The 22,191-nt window shown below is 40.7% G+C and overlaps 1 protein-coding gene across 3 annotated transcripts in view; it reads right to left on the minus strand.

Annotated features, from left to right (window-relative positions):
- PKIA (cAMP-dependent protein kinase inhibitor alpha) overlaps positions 1-14,757 on the minus strand; it is a 44,284-nt gene extending 29,527 nt beyond the window's left edge. The window contains exons 1-2 of one of the 3 annotated variants that reach the window (XM_055800260.1): positions 14,270-14,496; positions 12,301-12,470 (exon numbers count right to left, since the gene is read on the minus strand). The gene's annotated coding sequence lies outside the window, so the exon portion shown is untranslated. Of the gene's footprint in view, positions 1-12,300; positions 12,471-14,269; positions 14,497-14,632 lie in introns of those variants that run through there. The other 2 variants (XM_055800259.1, XM_055800261.1) reach the window with 2 other exon arrangements.
- Positions 14,758-22,191: the final 7,434 nt, after the last annotated feature.

Below are 22,191 nucleotides of genomic sequence, written 5' to 3' on the forward strand. Positions count from 1 at the left end.
CAACAGATGTATAGTATGAAGCAACCACTCAGACATATGGTCCAGAGCACAGAGCTGACTTTCACATCTGTCCTTTGAGAGAAAACAAAAAGAAAGGGGAGTGGTACAAGAACAGAGTGAGATGGAACTGCTAGAGGCTGAAGACAAAGGATACTACAAAGGCAAGTCACACATGGAGTTCTGGCCACAGCATTGAAAAACAAGTGGTTTATAAATTAGAGTGGGGTTTTTTTGTTGTTGTTTTATATTTAAAAGCTGCTTCTCAGAGACTCCTCAAAAGATCTTACTCATTACAGTAGGTGGCCTCTTTTTGCATTTCTTCACCTTGTGTTTCTCATGTCATTTTCAATAATTAACTTGAAAGACATTAACTTGAAAGCATCCTCTGACTGAAACTTATACAAGATATTCTTTTAATGCTACTAGGTAACATGCACATGGCACAGCTGGCAGTCTTCTGTTTTCACAGCAGTCAAGTCTTCATTATATCTACCACAAGAGAAGTAGGGAAGAAAATGTCACATTAAACCTCCCTTCTCGATTATCAGGCAACATGCTGATTTCTGGAAGAACCTTACCCTGTTGTAGATGGAAAAAGGAGCTGTAATGGAGAACAGTATGTACCGAAGTTCAAAATGCAAAAAGACAAAGTTCATATTGTCCAATACAAACAAAGTAGAAAGAACCAAGACCCACAGTGTAATCACAAGGAATGAATGAGGTTTTGCCTCATTTAAATGAGGCAAACAAAAGTGATGAGTCATATGGAAAGAAACAGGAATGCCCAGTTTCAGTGTTTCAACAGTTTCATAGTCTTCCAGCAAGAAAGTGATCATTTCAGTGGATTTCACACATAAATTTGCAGTGAACATGAAGACAGATGCCTTGCATATAAACAGCCAAAAAAGCACTAGTCAGAAAGGTCTTTAAGATGGCATGGTAGAACCCTTAATCCTCTTTGTCCTGTCTTTGAATTAATCTAAGAGCCTTATGAAGAGGTATTCCAGGGTACTGTTAACAAATTTGCTACATATAAACAACGTTCTGACTACCAATTCTTTTGAACAAGTAAATTTAATTTGCATTTCTTTGGTTTCAAAGTTTTATTTTAGGAGAAAGACTGAATGTTTATGTGTCAAGGTAAGTTATCAATAGGAAAACAAATTTTTCCATTGGCAAAATATGGAAACTGCATGAAATCATGTAGTTTTCCAGAAACTCACAGCTCTTTAGAGCACTTCTGGATTCCATTTCTACTTTCAACTATAGGAAAAACTTCACCCTTGCCTTTCTTGGTGTGTGGGGAGGTCAGGGAGGACAGAGGAAGGTAAGAGAACACCCACAAGTATTGCAGACCATTGCAGAGATTGAGCAAGAAAGGGAATACCAGATACTCTTTGTCAGATAGATACTTGTCACAAGATTTTTGGCATTTTCTGAGCAGGTAAAACTCTTGTAACTACTCCATCTTTTAGAAACCTTTTCACAGCGAACTCAGAAGCAGCTGCTTACAGTCTGGGCCAGTACTGATCTAAACACTACCACGATTTTGTTGGGAAAAACATTCATCACACCTATCTATATGACAGGTACAAAACAGTTCCAGTGGGTAAGATGTAGGTATGAACTCAACACATGTTTTGCTGTGACTATCTATGACCATGTTGCTTGGCATTTGGAACTGACTAGCAAACCTGGCAGGTAACATACAAAAGGTGTTTCAGTTGGCAGGCATGAAATCTCATTAACTTCAGTTTTCATTGAGTCAAACACACTATTAAGCCTATTTCCTTTAGCAAAACTTGTAACCTCCAAACTATATAAATCCAGCATGTCAGAGTCTCTGACAGGACCTTTCTTTTCCATTAATCATCAGTGGTTTGCATTAATTATAATCCTGTCCTTCAAAGCTATAAGTGAAAAGTATATCACACTTTCAACTGTTTTGCCTGGGACTCATAACAGATCAATAGACCTCAGTAACTAAGTCACTATATTTATCCTTTTTATTAAAGGATATATATTAGCTTTCTTTTGACTGCTGTAATTCCCCTGCTATTCCAAAATATTTGAGTGAAGAGTACAGGAACATGGAAGAAGGAATGCTGAAAGGTTTAATTTAAATTTGAGTGGCATTGTTGGCTGTTTTGGAACAAGTTGTACCCAACAATGTGGGACAAACTAATTCCACTCTTTTGGTAGCTTATACAAGCATAGTTAACAGAAATAGACTAGCAGATTGTCATTAGAAAATAAGAAGGATGCCATAGAAGTTCCACAAAAATAAATGGACTTCATCAAAGGCTTGTAGAAAAGTCCCCCTTGGAGATAAAAATTCTTTCTTGCCTATGCCTTCTCCTAAGAAGCTTAATGAGGGAGTCAAAATTATTTCAGTTATTACATGAAGTATCTTGTCAGAAAGGCACTTCAAATAGTGATGACTATAAATGACAAGTTGGTAAACCAGTTTCTTTCCAAAATCAGTTATCTGAAGTAAAGCTATTTTAGCTCCCTCAAAGCACTTGGCAGAACATTTGCATGTTGAGACAAGCCTCACATGTGTATGTACTTTTCCTTCTGCTTTAGACAGATGAGAAAACACCAAGCACATCCTCTTCCAAGCAACTGCAGAAATAGAAAACACTTGCCAAAACAGGTATTTTCATCAGAAGGCTAGGGCTAAGCCATACTGTCTGATAGATCCTGCTGCAGCTGCTCCTGCAAATAAAAGGGCTAATTGCTCGGTGCAGGTAGTAGAGTAGCTCCTGTCATTTTGAGATGAGAAGAAACTAAAAAAAACCTTGCCCGTAGAAAAAGCAGCAAAACATGCCAGTTAGCGAAACCAAAAAAAGAGAGATCCTAGTTACACTGAAGTTGTATGTTTCACAAGTACTTTGCAGATTTGTCATGATTAAATGTCAGGATGAGCCCTAGATATTCCCATTCTCTGCATCACCATTCCAGTTTCCATGGAAAGGAAATTTACTTGTGCAGTCCAAGTAGGTGTGCTGTGGACGATTCAAGTGCAGATGGTGAGGCACTCTGCTTGGCATTTTACAGCCTATTCCAGTCTTGGGTTATTGCTCTTGTGTTCAGAGACAAAAGGATTTCTAGAGGACAAAAAAGGATCCTTCAGGAGTAACTGGTTCTTATCAGATATAGTTGTGTGCATGACTACAAAAAACAGAATGTGTTTTCATTAAGTTCTATGTGAAGGTCTCAAAGCAGTCAGTAAATACAGAAGGAGAGAAACAAAGAGAAAGTGACCTATGTTCTGCTTTGGTTAGGTTTTGAACAACCAAAAGCACTTGAAGGAAGAAGACTTGGATCAAACTTGTGATTAGTTAGCCCTTTCAGTTGACAGACAAGACAGCCTTCAGCAAGGCCTTGCATGCAATCTTTATTTATAGAAGCACATGGATACTGACTTCATCTGTGTCTCACTCTCAGTTGTCATCCATACCACCTTAAATAACAAACAATTTTCATCAAATATGTCTAAAACCACACCACAGGGTAAGAAAGAAGAGACCCTTTTCACAGACAAATGATTATGGGGAGGTACCTAATAGCGACTTCAGCAATTTCTCTTTGCTCTACCCTTATTAGGCTTCTTTTCTGTCTCTCTTTACACTTGATCACTTGTAAACTGAAGACCTCCGGTTCAATGCTTTCAGTAGCTGAAAGGATTTGAAGAATCTTCTCTTCTGATTCCCATTTTACATGTTAACCTCTCACAATTAATGCCTTTCTTTAGCTTACTTTTTAGCTTTCAAAGGCTGCTCCTGCACGGAATAAACACTTATGCTTTTCTATTTAATCCTACTGAATATTTTCATGCTTCCCTGAATACTTTTTGATTTAGCAATACATCAGCTGAGTTGAATATAAACAGCCTCCATGCCAAGTGTAAGATTTTAGCTTTAAATGAGCTGGCTAGTTGGGGAGGAAAGTGGGAACCTAAAAGAAAAAAACAAAACAAAACAAAGTCCAACACAGAAGCCTTTGTTCCTTAGTTTGTAAAGAAATCCTTAAACTGTAAGATAGAAGAACCTGACTGTTACCCAAGTACATGCACATGCAGAAAAGAAAAAGGAGAAGAAAAGTTCAGAGTAGAGATCACAGCTACCTTTACTTTTGGTTACTGGAATTTTGCTATTACTAATCTTTATAAAAGGAACTACTACTCCCTTATACTGGTCTCACAGTCATTAGCTCCACACAGAAGGCACTTTGTGTGGAAGAGGGAAAAACTTATCCACTGAACAAACAACTGACATAAAACCATCTTATTTGTATATCCATACTAATATTGGTAAGTTCTGTATTTGACTTACCAAGAAAGACCCTCACTAGATCCACCCTCCCATTCTTGTGGTAGCAGTTAACTCCTATTTGTGTTATCCTTTCCAACTTGTCCATATCTATGTCCTTACTTAGACATGAATCTCTTGAGACAACCCTTGGTGAAAATAAAAGCCTAGTATATTCTGGCCACTGTTATCAGAATGTTAATTACTTTTATAAATTACCACTACAAAGGGAGAATCAACAAAACCGAGGTGCTAAACTATGACTTCTCTTGGATTTTCCCATCATCCTTAACATAAAACTAACATGTGTAGACAGTAAAACTATTGAAAGCCTCTACAGTGGTTACTATGAAAGCCACGATACTCCAAATTATTTCTGTGTATCTGCCTTCTTTGACAAGGCCTTCAAATGTGCTCAGAGAATAGAGATAAATTAGAACACTTCACTAGAATTACTGCTCTCTGAGCAGGACAGGAATACTTCAGAAAGGGGGATGGGAAACCGAAATTTCTTCAACAGAACAAACAGCAGATGTGATTAGTACATGTTCAAGAAGAGCGTCACAGAAGGAACATCTCTCACAGGACACATAGAAAGCTTCCACTGTTTCCATCACTTTGAACAGAGAAAAGCCAGATAAATTCACTGAAAATCTGGCCTACCTCAATGGCAATTACATCAAGGGAAAGTCAGGTAAACTAAAAACCTTCCAATAGAAGAATTTATTTTCTAAACAACAGTCAAATTACCCCCCAGGAAGTAGCACCTAACCCATACCAATTCCCAGACCAAGTTTTGGACTTGGTCAGAAGAATGAGTTGACACAAGCCAAAAATGTGCCAAAATCCTTGGCAATGGTTTAACAGTTGTATATGAAACTGTTCCAGTGCTCAGTAGTATTCACAGACACTGTTTTACCTTAAAGCGAAGACTGCAAGTTTGATCCTGCCAATACCCATTCCGTAGAAACAAAAACCCCCCAAATCCCCCACACTTGTCAACAAAATTCATACAAGAATAGAATTATTAAAGAAGATGCTGAAAAGCAGCCCTGAGAGGAAAATGTAACGCGTCACTACTAAGTGCAGAGACACATGCAACTGCTCCTCTCAGGAGGAGCTGGATATAAGAGCGTACTTGCCCAAAGTATGCCTAGACACCAAAACAAGGTGCTCAAGTGCTGCCTAAGGCTCAAAGAACACACCATGTTCAGTAATTGGCTCATATTACACTGCTTGGAAAGCAGGGGAGAACTGGAATGTTTTTGACACTTTTTCCTCCCATTGCAGTAGGAAATCAATGCAACATACCACCACAAGAAGACAGACTGTCATGTGGATGCTGAACCCTGAACAGTGCTAAAATTTTCTTTCTAGATTCTGACTTGTACTTTGCTTAAGAAGTCACATGCATTTGTTTAAGGTATGCAACCTGTTAAGTCTACAAATAAACATATGACAGTATTTAAGAACACATATTTATAAAATACTGTGCTACCAAGAGACATCAAACTATAAACCGACAAAATTCAGTAAAAAAAAAAATACACTTGCAAAACTTGCAAAATGCATGGCTTAATTAGACCAAGATGGCTAGAGGAGGATGGAAGAACAGAAATGCTAACAAAGAGTGGACTTACAGCACAGTGTGTTGTCCCACTAGAAACACTGCTTAAGAAGCAGGGCTGCAGTCTGTAACGGATGAACAGCCTTCAAAAATTGCTTCTATGAGGCACAAAAGTGACAGGAAATGGAATTTTCTGCTTGGAAGGGAACAGCATGGTTCAGTGTGCTGCAGCAGTGATCAGAAACCAGTAACTTTTTCTAGAGATTAGCATAAACAAGTAACTCCCTTATCTGCAGTCTTATCAGCTACACAAAAATAACAGCTTTCATCCTTACTTGCAAATGTTGTCAATGAATATGGAAGTGCTTTAAAGTGTTTTGAGGTCTTCCATGATGGAAGGTGCTACGTAAATAATAAATTTCCCCAGTATCTGAGAAAAAGAGGGTAACAGAAATGCTGCTTCTTGCTCTTTGGGCTGTACGGCAATTGTATAAATGTGCAGAGTGTACAATTGAAAAGTATCTTTTTCTAGAGTGACAATTAGGTAATGTATCATACCATGCAAAATACTCTCATGCAATTCCTTCCTTATGTGCTAATGAAATCATTCCTCATGATTAGCTTTCTATGTATTAAAAATCTATTGTTACACGAACATATAATGAATACCGAAGTATCAGTGAGGAAGTGATGTGACATGCTTAAATTTTTTATACAGTATCTGTGTTCCTTTGAGTGCGTGGTTATCATGTTCATATTCTATAAATACCCATGCAGACTTCATTTGTTCTGGAGATGCTTTGTGTGTGTGTTGGGGACGGGTGAAGGCTTTGCATCTGTTTTTCACCATTTATGAGTGGGTTTGCTTTTGTAAAATTAAAGAGAACATTGTCATTGCCCCAGTCAGGTCCTAGTAGTACCACATTAGGTATAGTTACAAAAATTACACTCTAAAAGGACACGCAGCAGTGGTGGCATTATTTTTGCACATTGTCATTCAAGAGTGAATGACAGTGCTATTATACAATTCTTTACTACCTTTGCTATTCAACAGATAAACACCTGAACTCCCTGTAGGCAAATAAACATTAAAAAAAAAAAAAAGAAAAAGAAAAACTAAAACGGTGTTCAACAACACCTCTAGCTATTCAGGATAACTTAGAGGACCCCCCACTCAGGATAAATATTTTGCTTGGAAAGGTTTTTCTAAGAACTGAACGTAAACATTAGCAGCCTGTACATAAACAAATATATGATAAAATGGGCTTACCTCACTGACAAAAAGCTGTGGTTTCCTTAGGCTTTTAAGGCATGCTGTAATCAATTTTGATAAACTATGCCTCTTTCTCAAGTCACACAGCTTCTATATTCATGCATGCTCCACTCACATCTCTTATCACGATTTGACCCCATGAGACCTTACAAGTAACAGTTACTCAAAATGCAGCAGTCTGTTTTTAGGGTTGAGGTTTTTGTTTGTTTTGTTGTTTCTATTAGAAAAAATACCCAACAAAACAAAACAAAGTGTTTCACATTATGCCTGCCTTTTAGAGTCTGAAATTTTTTCACATGCTCCAATTCTTATATACATTAACAAATCCTATTCTCTTTTATTTTCTACTTGCCATGTCTGAACTCACAAACACTAGCCCAAGTCAGTAAAGCTGCCATCATCCCATTATTTTAAAACAAGAGTAACACAAAACAAAGGAAGGGTTTATGACTGAATCCCTCTTGATCTATAAAGCTACATACTATAGTTTGGTCTTTCTTCTATTTAAATTACACATTTTTTTTATACCCAGCTATCAACATTTATGTCTCCTGCTAATGACACCAGTTCATTCCAGTCATACAAACACATTATTGTACTGATCCTACAATGAAAATTAACCTTACAGGGACACAACAGATCAGCCCAAATGAAACATGTAATTAGTAACTGGAAAAAACATGCATAGTAAGAAACCTGGGAAACTAATGGAAGAGAAATAGAAATCATAATACTACTAAACCGAGTTCCTAAGTTCTGACCATTGCACATCAGAAAAATTTGTAGGAAGTATATAAAAAAGTGGCAAAGAATGGATTAGACATGGAACAGAGTCTATATATACAGAAAGAGTAAGTAGACCAAGACAACTCTGTTGTTGAAGAAAAAGAGAATGTGATACATATGTGAAATCATGACCTGTGAGAAACTGAAAAGGAAACAGTTGTTTAAGATTTCTCACATGATGACAATTAAAAGGGTGCCCAATTAAATCATTAGGCAACAAATTTTAAGGCAAAACAAAGAGACATGTGCTCCACATACACTGAATCATATAACTGCCAAAGGTACAGTGGAGGCTGAGAATATAAATAAGATCAACCGAACACATTCAGTGAGGACACAATGCCCCCTGCAATTAAACATAATTGCGCAAACATTATGCTCAGGGAACTCCTAAGCAATGCAGAGCACCAAACACTGGGAGACTCTATTAACAGATGATGACTCCATTTAATTTATGCATTATTTCTCTAAGCTTCCTTTACTGGAATTTCACCAGTGGTTTTATTTTAATAGCAGATTATATTCTTACAGGCTACATCTGCAATATGCCACATATCTTTTCTGAATAAGAGGGTTTTGTCCATTCTGTACAGTTTTAATAGGCATCTGACAGTCATCATTCCAGTGCAAGCAAATACTTTTTTAACTTACTAGCTACACTAAACAAAACTGACCAATGACACTTTCCATGGACCACAGGAAAAAATTATAAAGTCTCTACACGTATTTCATTAAAAAAAAAATCACAAAAAAATGCTCCTAAGAGCTTTTGCTAAACTTAAAAACTTAAATAAGACACATCTTTCATTCCTTTTTTTGTTATGTATTTTTTGCAGTGTATAATAGTGTTTTCTTAGAATTCAATAGCAACAGGCAGATATCAAGAACTTTCTCAGCTTCATGGAAGCACTTGGGAAGTTTAGAAGTAGTGGAGTCTGTTTATCCTGATTGCCCTTTTAAATTTACATGTCAGTGAAGTGACAATGATAGTGAACTGCCACTTAACATCAATAATTTGTCTTTGTTTTTCTTGGTCCACTTGTGGACAGACTATTTCAAAGTAGAAATACATTTTTAATTTCTACTTTGACCAGGGTAGACAAAAAAAACAAAAATAACTTGAAGACAAATCCAGAGTTACAGTCCAGAAATATTAGGCAGAACTCTAGAAATCCTTCGAAAGCAAAGCTGAGAATCCAAATCACTCTTTAAATTGGACAAAAACCCCCAGTAACTAATAGAACATTTGTTTACTTAAATTTAGTTTAGTCATTTTAAAACTGAGTTTTCCATTAAAAAAAAAAAAAAAGAAAAGTACTAGGAGGCACACTTGATCAAGGTTCAATTTCTGCTATTATTTACTTTCCCTTGCTTTGAAGTGTGAGAAAACTGCTTTTGAGCCTTGGCCTCAAGGAGTTCACATCAACTGAGCTCAAGACTTCTGAGTGTAAAGAATCTATGCACTCATACTTTTTCAGGTTCTTCAGGTTGATCAGCTATCCAAACAGCAGCAGCCATTTTCACGGAACACCTTATACAGGATTCACTGACAGCTTTCTCACTAAGCATCATAGCTTTGACTCTCCTATGAAGTTTACCTCTCTCCTATCTACAAACAATCAACAAGTAGAGATGCTCAACAAGAACCAATTTAAGGCTGTTCCTGGAGTAATAATATCCCTTACCAATATGATCCACAGTATTTTCAGTGAGGTTTAACATGTACTATAAACAGTATCATGGAAGGACCATTAATAAGCATCTGTGCTATTTTAAAACAACAGGTGGTGAGATCGTTTCACCACAGTTATGTGCTCACCATATGTGTAAGTGGAAATTCTGTAGGAGGTAGAAGGCAAATGAGTGAATAGTTAGCAAATATATATATATTATATAATATATATAATTATATAGATATATTAAGATGTATATGATCTCATTAAAGCTGCAGCACATTTTACAGGCTAGTTAACAGCTGCCAATATAACTTTGATATACCTTTGGAATAGTTGCTAGAACAAAGATGTGACAAAAAAAGTAGTCAGCGAAACAAAAATTGCATGTTGGAATTAGACCTATTTGCCTATCACATCTGATGAATCACTGGGACATGAGTGCATAAAGGGATGCATAACTGTGCAAAGACCTACCAGTCGCTTTAAAGTACTTCTGAACACAAGGCAGGTTAAATTGCTGTTCTTTGGCTTTACAGGACTCATGGGCAAAGTAGCCAATTTTAAAATTTTAATAAAGGTCAGAAAACAAAACATATTATACTAGAGAGAACTACACCCTGGCTGACTGGAAATTCTTCCACTACAGCTCTTCTGCGGAGTTCACGCTTTGTGATTGGTTCACCCAGGGAAGAAGGGCAGAGATACCCTGGAATTATTTTACCACCGCAGCAATGCAGAAATGCAGCGTACCATCAGTATGTTAGGGAGGACAAAACCCACTATCATATCTTATTGGTTCTACCATAAAAATTAAAGGAAAAAAAATGGAATTATTTGATCTGTCACTTCGCTGGGATAGTTGCAGCAATTCTCCTATGAGACGGTCCATTTTGTGTTACTTTCTCCTTTGATATGTTCATATTTAAAGACAGGGAAATATACTATTAGCTTACAGTTCTTGAAGAATCAGATCCTTTCTTTTATCATGTTTTAATACAGTCATTTTGTAAGAATATACAATATGATGACTGTCTTGAAACTAGTCTCTCAATGCATCATGAAACTAATACATATAAATGGGTTCATGCTTGTGTTGCTGTCACATGCAGTCCTCTTCAAGAGGAGGGCTTAAATCAGCTTGCTTTTGCAGGAAGCATACTTGAACTCTGCCCTTCTATCTCCAGACTTCAGGTATTCAACTCAGGGGCTCATTACTTTGGTTGTAGTGCTGACTTACTTGATTAGATTGAATTCAAGATAAAAAGATACTCAATGCCTGTCTTGTTCTCACCACTAATACATTATAAATGGATAAAACCCTTAGTTCTCCTTAACAATTGCTACCTTTGCAGTTGACTGGCCACTCACACAAAGATCTTCTAGTAACAATAACGAAAGAGTCCAACATGAAATCCATTTGATAGTAGGAGCCGAAATTTAAGTTTATGCCTGGCATTTATTTCTCAGAAATTTTCTTGCCTAGAAATATTAGCTACTGCACATAAAGGCCATGCATTTGGAAAGTGTCAATACACTTGCTCTTCAGAAGGAAAAAATGGTGTCACTACTGCTAAAATACTCTTGATTGTTTGCACATGCTGAAGTACATAGTTTTAAGTTCACTGTATAATATCTGTCCACTCACACCCTGCTCAAGCCTTCCTTTAAGGAATTCTTAATTTAGGGAAAACACTCCAACTCAAAACCTAGTAACAACAAAACTGAAAAATTACATGCTTGCTCTGGAATGTGGTTGTTTCAGCTAGTTCAACCAGCGCTTAGAAACATCAACTTTAAACATTCTCATAATAATAGAAAATATATTTAACTGAACTGTTTTGTTTCAACCCTTGGAAAGGACCACAAGTGAAATCAAATCTCTGCAACTTTAAGTGCATTCAAGGTTACTGGGTTTTCCAGTTTGTTCTCCTAAGGAAACAAGCCTTACGCAAATATACCCATCTGGCCCCCACTCATAAATTTGGTCAAATTAACCTGACGGTTCAAAGGCTGACTGCAGTCTAGAATTCTCAAATATAATTAAGCTCTTATAAATTTGAAGTAGTAACCCAGATGAAGAGTTCCAAAATAGCAGACCCTCTGAGGAAAAGGCAACTAAATCTCAGCTGCTACCCAGTCTGTCTGGCTTCAACCAGCTGGCCAACTAGGCTGTTCCTCCAGTCAGCGGGGCTGTTGCCCCAGATTAACCACAATAAAGACACTTTGCCTGGCAGAGGTATGGAAGTTACTGTAACAGGAGGAAGAGGAGTTCTGAGAGAGAAGTCTGCAGGAAGTGGATTTACATCAGTTATTCCATTGAATTAAATTCACACTGATAATTAGATATATACTTTTTTCTATGGACACGTGCACATGTCCTGCATTTTACATGACTATACCATCTATCTTTGGAGGACAGATAAGATAAAAACAAAAGCAATTCAAGTTTTCAGTGTCAAACCGATCAGGGGTACAGTTGTATCTATGATAATGCATGGCTCTTGGTCAACTCCTCCTTTACCCCTGCCACTACCTTGTTTTAAAAACTGTTAACCAACAGTCTTTTGAAACATTATTTAGGTTTGCCAGGAAGCCCAAACAGCTAACTTTACTGGGCTAACATTGCATCAACATTAGTTGTTGATACTACCCTGTATTTGCAACAGTAGAATGGGAGACAATTACCTGATGCAGTCTTCAGTGAAGAAATTTACTTTATATAAAATGGGTGGACTAATTTGAGAAGTATCTGAAGTCAGCTACATGGTTTCTTTTTCCAGGCAAAGGCAATTGGAGGAGAAATCAGCAAATGACTACAACGTTGCAACTGCGGAGACATCCAGTCACGCTCTCTTCTAGGAGGGAAAAAACAGTGGTAGAGATGTCCTACCTCACACTCCCATGTGTTTTACAGGAACAAAGTAAATCTTTGGTAGAGAAAAGATACAGGTTTGATAGAAGAGATTTTTTTTCTAGCTTGAAATGAATACATAGGATGTGCCCTAGAGCGCTTAAAAGGAACAAGCTTATATAGGCTCATAGTTAATGAGCAAAGATCTGTCTGTTGAACTGATTCCTGACACTGCAATTCACCACTCACTGTTTCAGCCTTGTGAAGCCTCAGTTGTCTTTTATACACATTTCCTGCCTCTGTAGCCATCATTTGCCTTCTGTATCCCCAGCAACAGTACTGAGGCAAATAAATGAATTAAAAATCTTCCCATAAATAATGACAACAGGCCAGACAGCTGCTAGTTACCTCCTCAAGTATTACTTCTATTGCTCTAGCACCATGACCAGAGGCTTCAACCGCAACTGGGGATCCCACAACTACATGAGCTGCTCTGTGAATGTATGGGATAACAGGATCCTTTAAGACGAACATATAAGCAAATAAGACACTGAATAAAATAACCTTCAGCTTCCAATATCCTGCTTCCTTTTTCATTAAAGACACATTAATACCCTATCCTTTTCTTATAAAGGCACAACCAGTTTTTGCTTCCAATCCAAACCACATAGAGCCGTTAACCATTACTACACGCAAATAGTGCTTGTTCTAATGATCTGCCTCTGCATGCCAACCCTAGCCTCCTGTATTGACATGCCTGCTTTAAAACAACCTTTTTCTTTGTTCTGCTCTAGAAAAACAGACCCAAACATCACCAGCGTATTAGACAGGGACATAGGCCAGGCAGATTCTTCCCTTCTACTCAATTTCAAAAGACCATTCCTCTAATGTTAAGACCTGTGTACATACCACAAACAATGTGCAATGTCAATGGCCAAGCTACAATGCTGCAAGTACTAATTTTTCCACTTCTACAGGTGATATGGTGGAAGAGCAACTTACTAATTCTTTCATTTAGCACAAAAAGGCATTTGAACTTTGCTGCTATTTTGTTTGCCCCAAACCTTGTGCTAGATGATAAAAACGGAAAAAGGGAAAACACACAGACACAGAAGTCCCCCAAAAAAGTCAACAGAATCCATTCTGGTATAAGGGCTGGTCCTCCAACTTCTACATTCCCTTCAGTTTTCTGCAAAGCGACTTCCAAATCCAGAAACGCGAAGGAGACGACATGCTTTTTTGCTTCCGTTCCTCGAAACCCGTCTGCCCTAAGATGTCTTCCCCGCCACCTGAGGGACGCACATCGGGCCGGGTGGAGCAAGAGGGCCGCGGGAGCGCGGTCCCGCACCTGTCGCCGCGCTCCTTCCCGCGCTGGCGCCCGGCCTGCGCTACGCCACAGGCGAACGGCCCCGCCGCGGCGGCGAACCCCTCCAGCCGGCGCAGAGCCAGCAGCCCGGCCCTGAGCGGAGCGCTGGCGCCGAGCCACTGCACATCCTGGCAATATGAGATAAAACGCAACGCCGTGGCGCTCCTGGAGGGCAGCCCTTCTGCTTTAGGAGGGAACCGCAGGAGAAGGCAGCTACATGCCCCAGCACGGCTCCAGAGCCTGCCTGCGCGCAGGCAGCACGGCGGCTGCCTCCCCAGCTCGGCCTTGCCCGCGCTCGCAGCGGGCGGGCAGCGGCCCCGGCGGCCGGGCGAGCCGGGGCGGGCGGCTGAAGGCGGCAACGTCGCGGCCCCCCAGCCGGTCAGCACCGCAGCGCTCGCCGCCTGCCCCCGCACACGCCCGCGGCAGCTCCCGCTCACCTTTCCAGTGACCGGCTCAGCGCATCTTCCTCCCTCCCTCCCGCAGCGGCTGCTTGTGGCGGCCCAGAGCCCCTGGGCTCGGCGGAGCGGGATGCCCGGCGCTGCCCCTCCCTCAGCCGGCGGCGGCTCCCGCTGTCACCTCACCCCCACATCCCGCCGCCGGCCGCGGCGGCAGCTGCTGCTACTAAATTCACGGCGCTCCGGCGGCATGAAGTCATCCTCCCCGCCCCCTCCCCGGGCCGCCGCACTCCGCTCCCGCCGCGGAGGGGGGGACGGCCCCGCCGCCCGCCCGGCCGAGCCCCGCAGGGCCCTGGCGCTCCGCTCTCGCCGCAGGGACCGGCGCTCCCGCTGCTCTACACGTACCCTGCTGCCCGGGAGGCCGCGAGGGGCGGCACAGTCCCGCGGCGGCGCGGCTGCGGGCCGGGGGGTCTCTCCCTGGGCGCAGCAGCGTGATGGGCCGCTCCGCCCCGCGCCAGCCTTCCCCTCCCGGGAGTCCCCTCAGCGGGCAGCGCGGTGCTGCCGCTCAACGGCCCGTGGCGTACGGCCAGCGCCAACCGCCGTCCCGGTGTCCCGGACCGAGGCCTGGCCGCCCTGCACCACCTGGGCGTATCGGGCTAAGCGGCGAGGAACGGGGGGGCCGGCCGGGTCCCGCGGCGCCGCAAGGCCGGAGTCAGAGGAGAGCCTCCCCCCGGGGGTGGGGGTCTGTTATGAAGGAAAATCCGCTGTAAAGCTCCGTGCTGGTGTGTGGGCGCCCAGCTCTCCCCCTCCCCTCCCGGCCTCGGGGCGGGCAAGCCCTCCGCAGCATGTCGCCCTGAAAAATGCAGCTGTTCCAGGGTTGGGGGGGGGGGGGGGAGTTTCTTTGCCGGTGGCTCTTGCTCTGTGCCTGGGAGGGGAGACCATGGGAAAGGCACGGCGTTCAAGGTCACCAGGACACACTTTTCCCTTACCAAGGGCGTCCTGATATTTTTAAGGTCCACCAGAAGGCAGCATGTCTATTTTTGTTACTCACAGAGCGCTGTGCATGCGCTGGGTAACTGACAGGCTCATAAAGAAGGCTGGATTCCTGTCACAGTTTACAATCCCATGAACCCATCCCGTGTGCAGGACGAGCACAGCTATGCTGCTGCATAAATAACACCAGGCAGGCCCGATCAGATAGATAAAGCCTGTCGCCAAATCGTTGTCCTCTGAGAGCTCTTCGTATTTCACAGGCAAGGCAGGGTTGTGTCTGTTCAAGAAAAATCCTGCTGGACAACCTGGGAAAACTCAGATGCTGTGAGCAGAGGTGTTTCCAAGGTGTTGCACCTGCTCTGTTGACTGGGTAGGCCAGTGGTGCCTGAGCAAGATTTTGGAGTAGACCCGAGTTGGAAACTTTGGTATTTTCCATGGTGATGGGGTCTGAAACGGGAGAAAGGCTGCTACAGTGGCCTGGGCATGGATGGGAAGGTCGCCTGTAGTGTTGGAGGAAAGCAGGAAAGGGGAGGGTAATGTCTGTTAAGGTAAGGATCTTAGTTTCTGTCTCTGAGATGAAATATAAACCCTCAGAGCCTGAGTTCCTTTTTGGAAAGTCATTGTGTTTATTTTTGTAGTGTTTATGGTAAGGCTTCAAACTGTGCCAGTGTCTTTGATTTGATTCCTGCCTGTGCAGTCCTACAGTTGCACTAATTTTGGGCTGCTCCTGTTTACTCCCTGCCTGGAACCTCTTCTGTTGATTGGCATTGCAGACCTGGATGCACAGCACTGGCAGCATTTCAGCAGTGGTATTTAATCTCTGTTTACAGTGTGTTAGGTTAGGTGATTAAAGGCTTATCTCCACATACACAGAGGAGCTCAGGGGCATGTGGACAGGTGGGGGAGCTCCAATAACCAGGTCAGAGGAGAAAGGGACCCCCTGAAGCCCCTCCCAGGGGACGGGGGCCACACACCCAGCAGTCAACCAAAAAGCTCTGTGTGTCTGTCGCCTCACAGATTGAGGGGGTTACTGCCCAAGGGTACAGGACATGTTGTTGAACGCATAATAGGAAGAGCGTTTGGGGATTGTACAAGGCTTATTGGGGGGAAGAAAAGTTGAGGAAGGGAAGGGATCAAGGTGATATGGGAACAAGCCAGTGTGAGAAACAGTGGGATGAGGAGGTAAATAGGGCTAGCCCTGTGTAAACAGGCTGCTGGTCAGTACTCTTGTCTGGCTATGCCCTGTGCCTGGTCAGCACAGTCTCTTCTGTCTTCTTCCTAAACTGTGTTTCTGACTTACTCGGTAAGAGTACTCCCTGTTCTCACTGCATGTGTGTGTATGGGGTAGTAAGTGCCAGCAGCAAGAGTCACACCTCAAGTCATAGGGATGCATGCCAGAGAGGAGGACAGGACTACACCATTCATGCCATCTGTGTTTGCTTGAAGGTTTGTGTCTATGTTGATCTGTGTGGTTGGCCATGTGCATATTTATATGTGTATATATATTTGTGTATACATACACTGTGTGTGTGTGCCTTTTTCGAATATGTGCTCAGACTTGCTACTGACTAGACCTAGGAAAATGGAGACATGGCAGCCTCTCTTCTGTTGGGTTACATGGTTCAGCAACTCCTAACACAATCCATTAAATGATTAATGTGCTAGAAAATCCTTGATCTATGCAAAAAGTGCAAATTTAAAAAAAAAATTATTAAATTATTATTATTTCTTTGGTAGCACTAAATTCCAGAGTTAAGAGAAGTAAATGCTCCTGGCCTAAGAATTTTGATTAGCACTATTCCATATACATAATTAAAAAAAAAAAAAGGAAGGACACAGGTGAGACGTTTAGAATTTTATCTTAGTAGAAAAACATATAGGTGTGCATCATATTTAGCAACATTCAGAGACCCTGTTTTGCTCAGAGAATATAATCTTAAATTTATTAATCATGGATTCAATAGTTTAAAATAAATGCAAATATAAATTCAAACTGATTGAAATCTAAGCATTTCAACCATAAAAAGGTACTCTGCCGGGGAAATGGAAGGAACTAGTTAGTGAAATCAATTGAAGAGCTGAGTATGGGGAAGGCTTGGAAATTTCTTTAATAAGTGAGAAGAACTCCAGACAAGTGCAAAGGGAGTGACTTCAAACAAAATGTTAGAGTTAGGCTGTCAACCAACAAATGAAGAGAAAATTGTGTCTTAGAGGTTAGAAATAGCAAGGGTGGGGTGAGATTTGCCGACATTCAAATTAGATTAGCTTGTGAAAATAAATAATAATAAATAGTAAAAAGTGCATCACTTGTAAAAATATAAAGAAGGTTGAGTCTTTCTTAGTGAGGATAGGGTGAAAAATCTAGGCTCTGTCCCTCAAATGGAGTAGTTTGCTTTCCTGATAATTGCTGGCTGTAGTAAAGGGTAGAGGTGAATGAATGAATGTCTAAAAATGGATGTTAGTGTTTTCACAGTGAAATTAAAAGAGGGTGTTCAAGTCAGAGGAGTAAATCTCCATCTAAATGTAATGGAAAAAATATGGTATGAAATCTCAAGAAAATTTTGTAAGCCTATTCCTGGAAATTGTCAGACAGTACCAGTATTTAAGAAATGAGAACGGACATAGGAAATTTCATTTACATGAGGTAGTTGGTGGTAGCATGTAACCTTGAAATTCAGGGATGCTTTTACTATGGAACTCATTTGATAAGGTACAGAATATAGGGATAGGTGTGAGGCAGGTATAGTGTACGAGTAAAAGAATACGAGGGATGGCAAAAAGTTGTCCTCTTAAGGCAAGATATCATCCTGGAGAAAAATCAGGGGTAGCATTTCAGAAAGAGTGATCTTGGATTTGATTTTATTTAGCATTGCCGTAGTAGTCTTGGCAAGTAAGTAGAAATGAATTAAATTTGGTTAAGAAACACTATCGATCTACAGGATGTTCTGAATAACATACTAACTGGGTGAGGAGTAAAATCACAGGACTGGGATGAAGTTTTAATGGGAAAAAAAAGCCAGAAATATTAACTATACACTAGAGACTCATCAGATGGAAATCACAAAGGAAAAGAAAGAAAGATTCAGAACTATTACATGATCATAGGATGATTCTGAGCTAGCTGTGTCGTAAGTGTTGGGAAAGGAAAATGTATTTTTCTCACGTATCAACTGAGGCTAGTGTAGATACGGAATTCTGTTGACCTAGCTGTATCTCTGCTTACCTGTTTGAGTTTGCTGCAGTGACACTTCTCAGTAGAAAGTGTGTTACAATTAACAAATAGCTTTACAGAAAGCTATTTTTTGGGGGGATTAAACAGTGGCTTGCACACACTTAGATCAAGTGGCCAAATGGTAAATATGTGGCCAGCTGTACACTAATTTGAAAAATAAGAAAAAATGGCAAGAAGCAAGTCCATTCACAGAATAATTCGTAGGAAGTGTGTAAACAGGACAAGTATGCATGTATACATGAGCCGTGAATTTTAACAGTAAAGTGGAGAAGATCCCTTCATATATATTGCCTCTGGGTTTGACTTCAGTGTCTTTGTAACTTAGAGAATGTGTGTCTATTTCCTCAGTTCTTGGTCTTTGTTCAGATACAGAGTAAAGTAAAACTCCCATGGGCCTACTTTTCATTTCAATTTTACCTAGGCATTTAATGCATCAAAAATATATGCCCTAGATTGTATAGCAGTATTTAATAGCTTGTGGGTGCTTTCTGAAGCTCTCCTGTTAGGAAATACTTCATCATACTCTTGCTCACATATACATATGTGAGCATATACTTATGTAGAAAGTATGTCAGACTTTTCATGAGCATTAGGAGCTCCAGGAAGTTCCTAATAAAAAGAAGTCTCCTGGAGCTGACTTTGCTTTTTTACCACTTTGCTTGGTATCGGTGGTAAAAGCAGCACAGACCATGAAAGTTGGTAAAAGTAGATCTGATTTACAAGACGTTGTACTAATGAAGTACATATATTATGTGGAGATCTGTTGTGGTTGGGCCCAGGTAGGCAGCTCAGCCCCACACAGCGTTCACTCACGACCCCTCACAATGGGATTCTCTTACGAGAATTGAAAGGGTAAAAGTGAAGCAATTGACAGTTGAGATAAAGACAGTAAAGCAAAAGTTGTGCATGCAAGCAAAGCAAAACAAGGAATTCATTCACTACTTGCCAATGACAGGCAGGTGTACAGCCATCTCCAGGAAAGCCGGGCTCCATCACATGTAACAGTTCCTCAGGAGGGCAAATGCCATAACTCCAAACGTCATCCCTTCTTCCTTCTTTCTCCCAGCTTTTATTGCTCAGCACAACATAATACGGTAAGGAATATCCCTTTGGCCAGTTGGGGACAGCTGTCCTGGCTGGGTGCCCTCCGAACTTCTTGTGCACCCTCAGCCTATGCACTGGTGGAGTGGGGTGAGAAACAGAAAAGGCCTTGATGCTGTATAAGCACTGCTCAGCAATAACTAAAGCATCTCTGTGGTATTGATGCTATTTTGATTTCAAATCCAAACCATAGCACCATACAAGCCATTATGAAGAAAATTAACTCTACCCCAGCCAGAAGTAATACAAGAACATAAGAAGATATGAAGACCACTGCACAAAGGCTTCTTTTAAGTTTATATTCCTGAAACAAAGAAAAACAATTGTACTGAGTATAAAAAAGAGCTCTGATCTCCCATCCACTTTTTGCCACCTAAATAACCTACCTCCTATGGACCTGTGGCAGTTACCTATGTTAGGTTCTTTTTGTGTGTTCCATTATTATAATGCTTTTGGAGTCTCTGCAGCGCAAGCCAATGTGCTGTTTCCTGGAGAACATTATATATTCTATTTATTTATTGTAGTTTGCCATAATGAAATGTTACAAGTTTTTGTAAAAGATTTGGGGAAAAATTTTACATTAGCATACAAAAAACTGACAGAAAAAACAATTGCCATGTGTCACTAGCAGTGTAATGGAAGTGTAATACTGAACATTGCTTTACAATTCCCATGGGGAATATAGTTAAGTACAGTCCCTATTGGATATCAGAACAATCTTAATCTAAAATGCAATGTAAGGATGCATCATAAGAACGCTAAGTTATCCCTCTTAATAAGTTAATGTCCACCTCATCCGTCTGACACCATTTAGATGAAACAATTTCAGGTCCCACAGATGAAATTATTTCCTTAATTAATAAAATTAATTAAATAAATCAAACAGAAGCAGTGCTTACAAATGTCGGTGTTTGAAGTATTGTTTCAACAGCTACTTTTTAAAGACAGACTAAGCTGTCTCTGCATGACCAGTGTTTCAATTCCTTACTCTTTCTTCCTTTATTCTTTCATTGCCATTATAGATTGTTATGTATAGATACGCGTTTAAGTAAATTAAGTAAATTAATACCTTTTTTTCAGTTGGTTGCATTTATAAGGTGCAATGTGTATGGTGGAAGTAGTGACCCAAAAGCAGTGTGATGATGAAGAACATTGCAAGGGGAACTGCAATGTCAACAATACCCAATAGACCAGGTGTCCTCAAACTTTTTAACCAGGGGGCCGGCGCGCGGATGCAGTGGCAGGCAGTCATCTGCGGCTGCTTGGTTTCCCCCCCCAATCCCCGGGTGTGTGTGTCTGTAAATACCGGGGGCCGGATTGAGGACCCTGGGGGGCCGTATCTGGCCCACGGGCCGTAGTTTGAGGACCCCTGCAATAGACTTTCTTATAACTAAAACCATCATCAAGAAAATATATCTACAATCATTTCCAAACCATTTGGGAGGGAATATTTATTTAAGTAAATTCTGATTGATTACTTGATAACTGTCAAAATAATATGAATTAAAAAGCAAACAAGTCATGCTGCATTCAGTACATTAGTTTCTAATATTCAGCAACAGGCATTTTCAAGTAACATGATCCTGTTGTAAACAATTCAGAATAACCAAACTCTGGGTGCAGACAGCCTCTGACAGTGCTTCTCAGGATCCTCCTCTTAATGCTAGTTGCCTGTTTTCTTAGACTAGGATACTCAGGTTTTCAGGGCAGGAACTGTCAATGTTTCAGTTTGTACAATGTTGTTAGGTGCTTGCAAAATGCACTGATAATAATTTATGACACTTGTGTCTCTACAATGATGTTTTGACTTTTATGTGCCAGACCCAGTTCTACCCTAAGTTACAAGTTGTTTCAGCTGAAGGTAATGGAAGTTGTGCGTGTACAGGGGTAGAGCCTGGCCCTTAGCCTCCTGACGTCAATAGGAACAGATGTGTTCTCCTTTTTTCTCCCTTGGGGCTTCTAGCATTGTCTTAGTACAAAGAAGTCTGATTTTCTTAACGCTTTAATAGCAACATGTTTGGGTTTTCTCATTTTCCACTGTCAGCTTCATTGCTTGCTTATACGTTTTCTAAACTTTGTAGGAATAATAGTCCCATAGTAGCATTTTCTGTGCTTAAAAATACATTACTAATGTTGTAATATAAAGCTTCCTTCCAAGTAGGAAAAATAGATTGTAATAATATAATGCTATTATAATGCATATGCCATAAGGGAATAAATTAAGATTGCACTAACATCTTGAATTCTGGCATTAACCATAATTTTTTCTGAGTGCTTGACTTGTCAGCCTTAGCTTCTTTACATTTTTTATTTATGGTATATGGAATCTGTTCATTTTAAAGAAAAAAAAATACTGTCATGTGACATTTCTGATACCTACATAGGTCTTCAGTGTGTTTACTTATGTGAATGGATATCTAGTGATCTAGTGAAAGTTGTTCCTGCCCATGGCAGAGGGGTTGGACTAGTTGATCTATAAATGGCCATTCCAACCCAACCCACTTTATGACTACGATATTATTTTACCTCTTGATTCCACAACTATTTGTCAACAGTGGAAAACCAAAAATTGGAGAATCTTGACATATGTTGTTCATGCCCTCTTCTAACTCCATCTTTTCATCCTCTTGGATCTTCA

Source organism: Falco peregrinus, chromosome 3 (genome assembly GCF_023634155.1).
Source record: "Falco peregrinus isolate bFalPer1 chromosome 3, bFalPer1.pri, whole genome shotgun sequence".
NCBI lineage: Eukaryota > Metazoa > Chordata > Aves > Falconiformes > Falconidae > Falco > Falco peregrinus.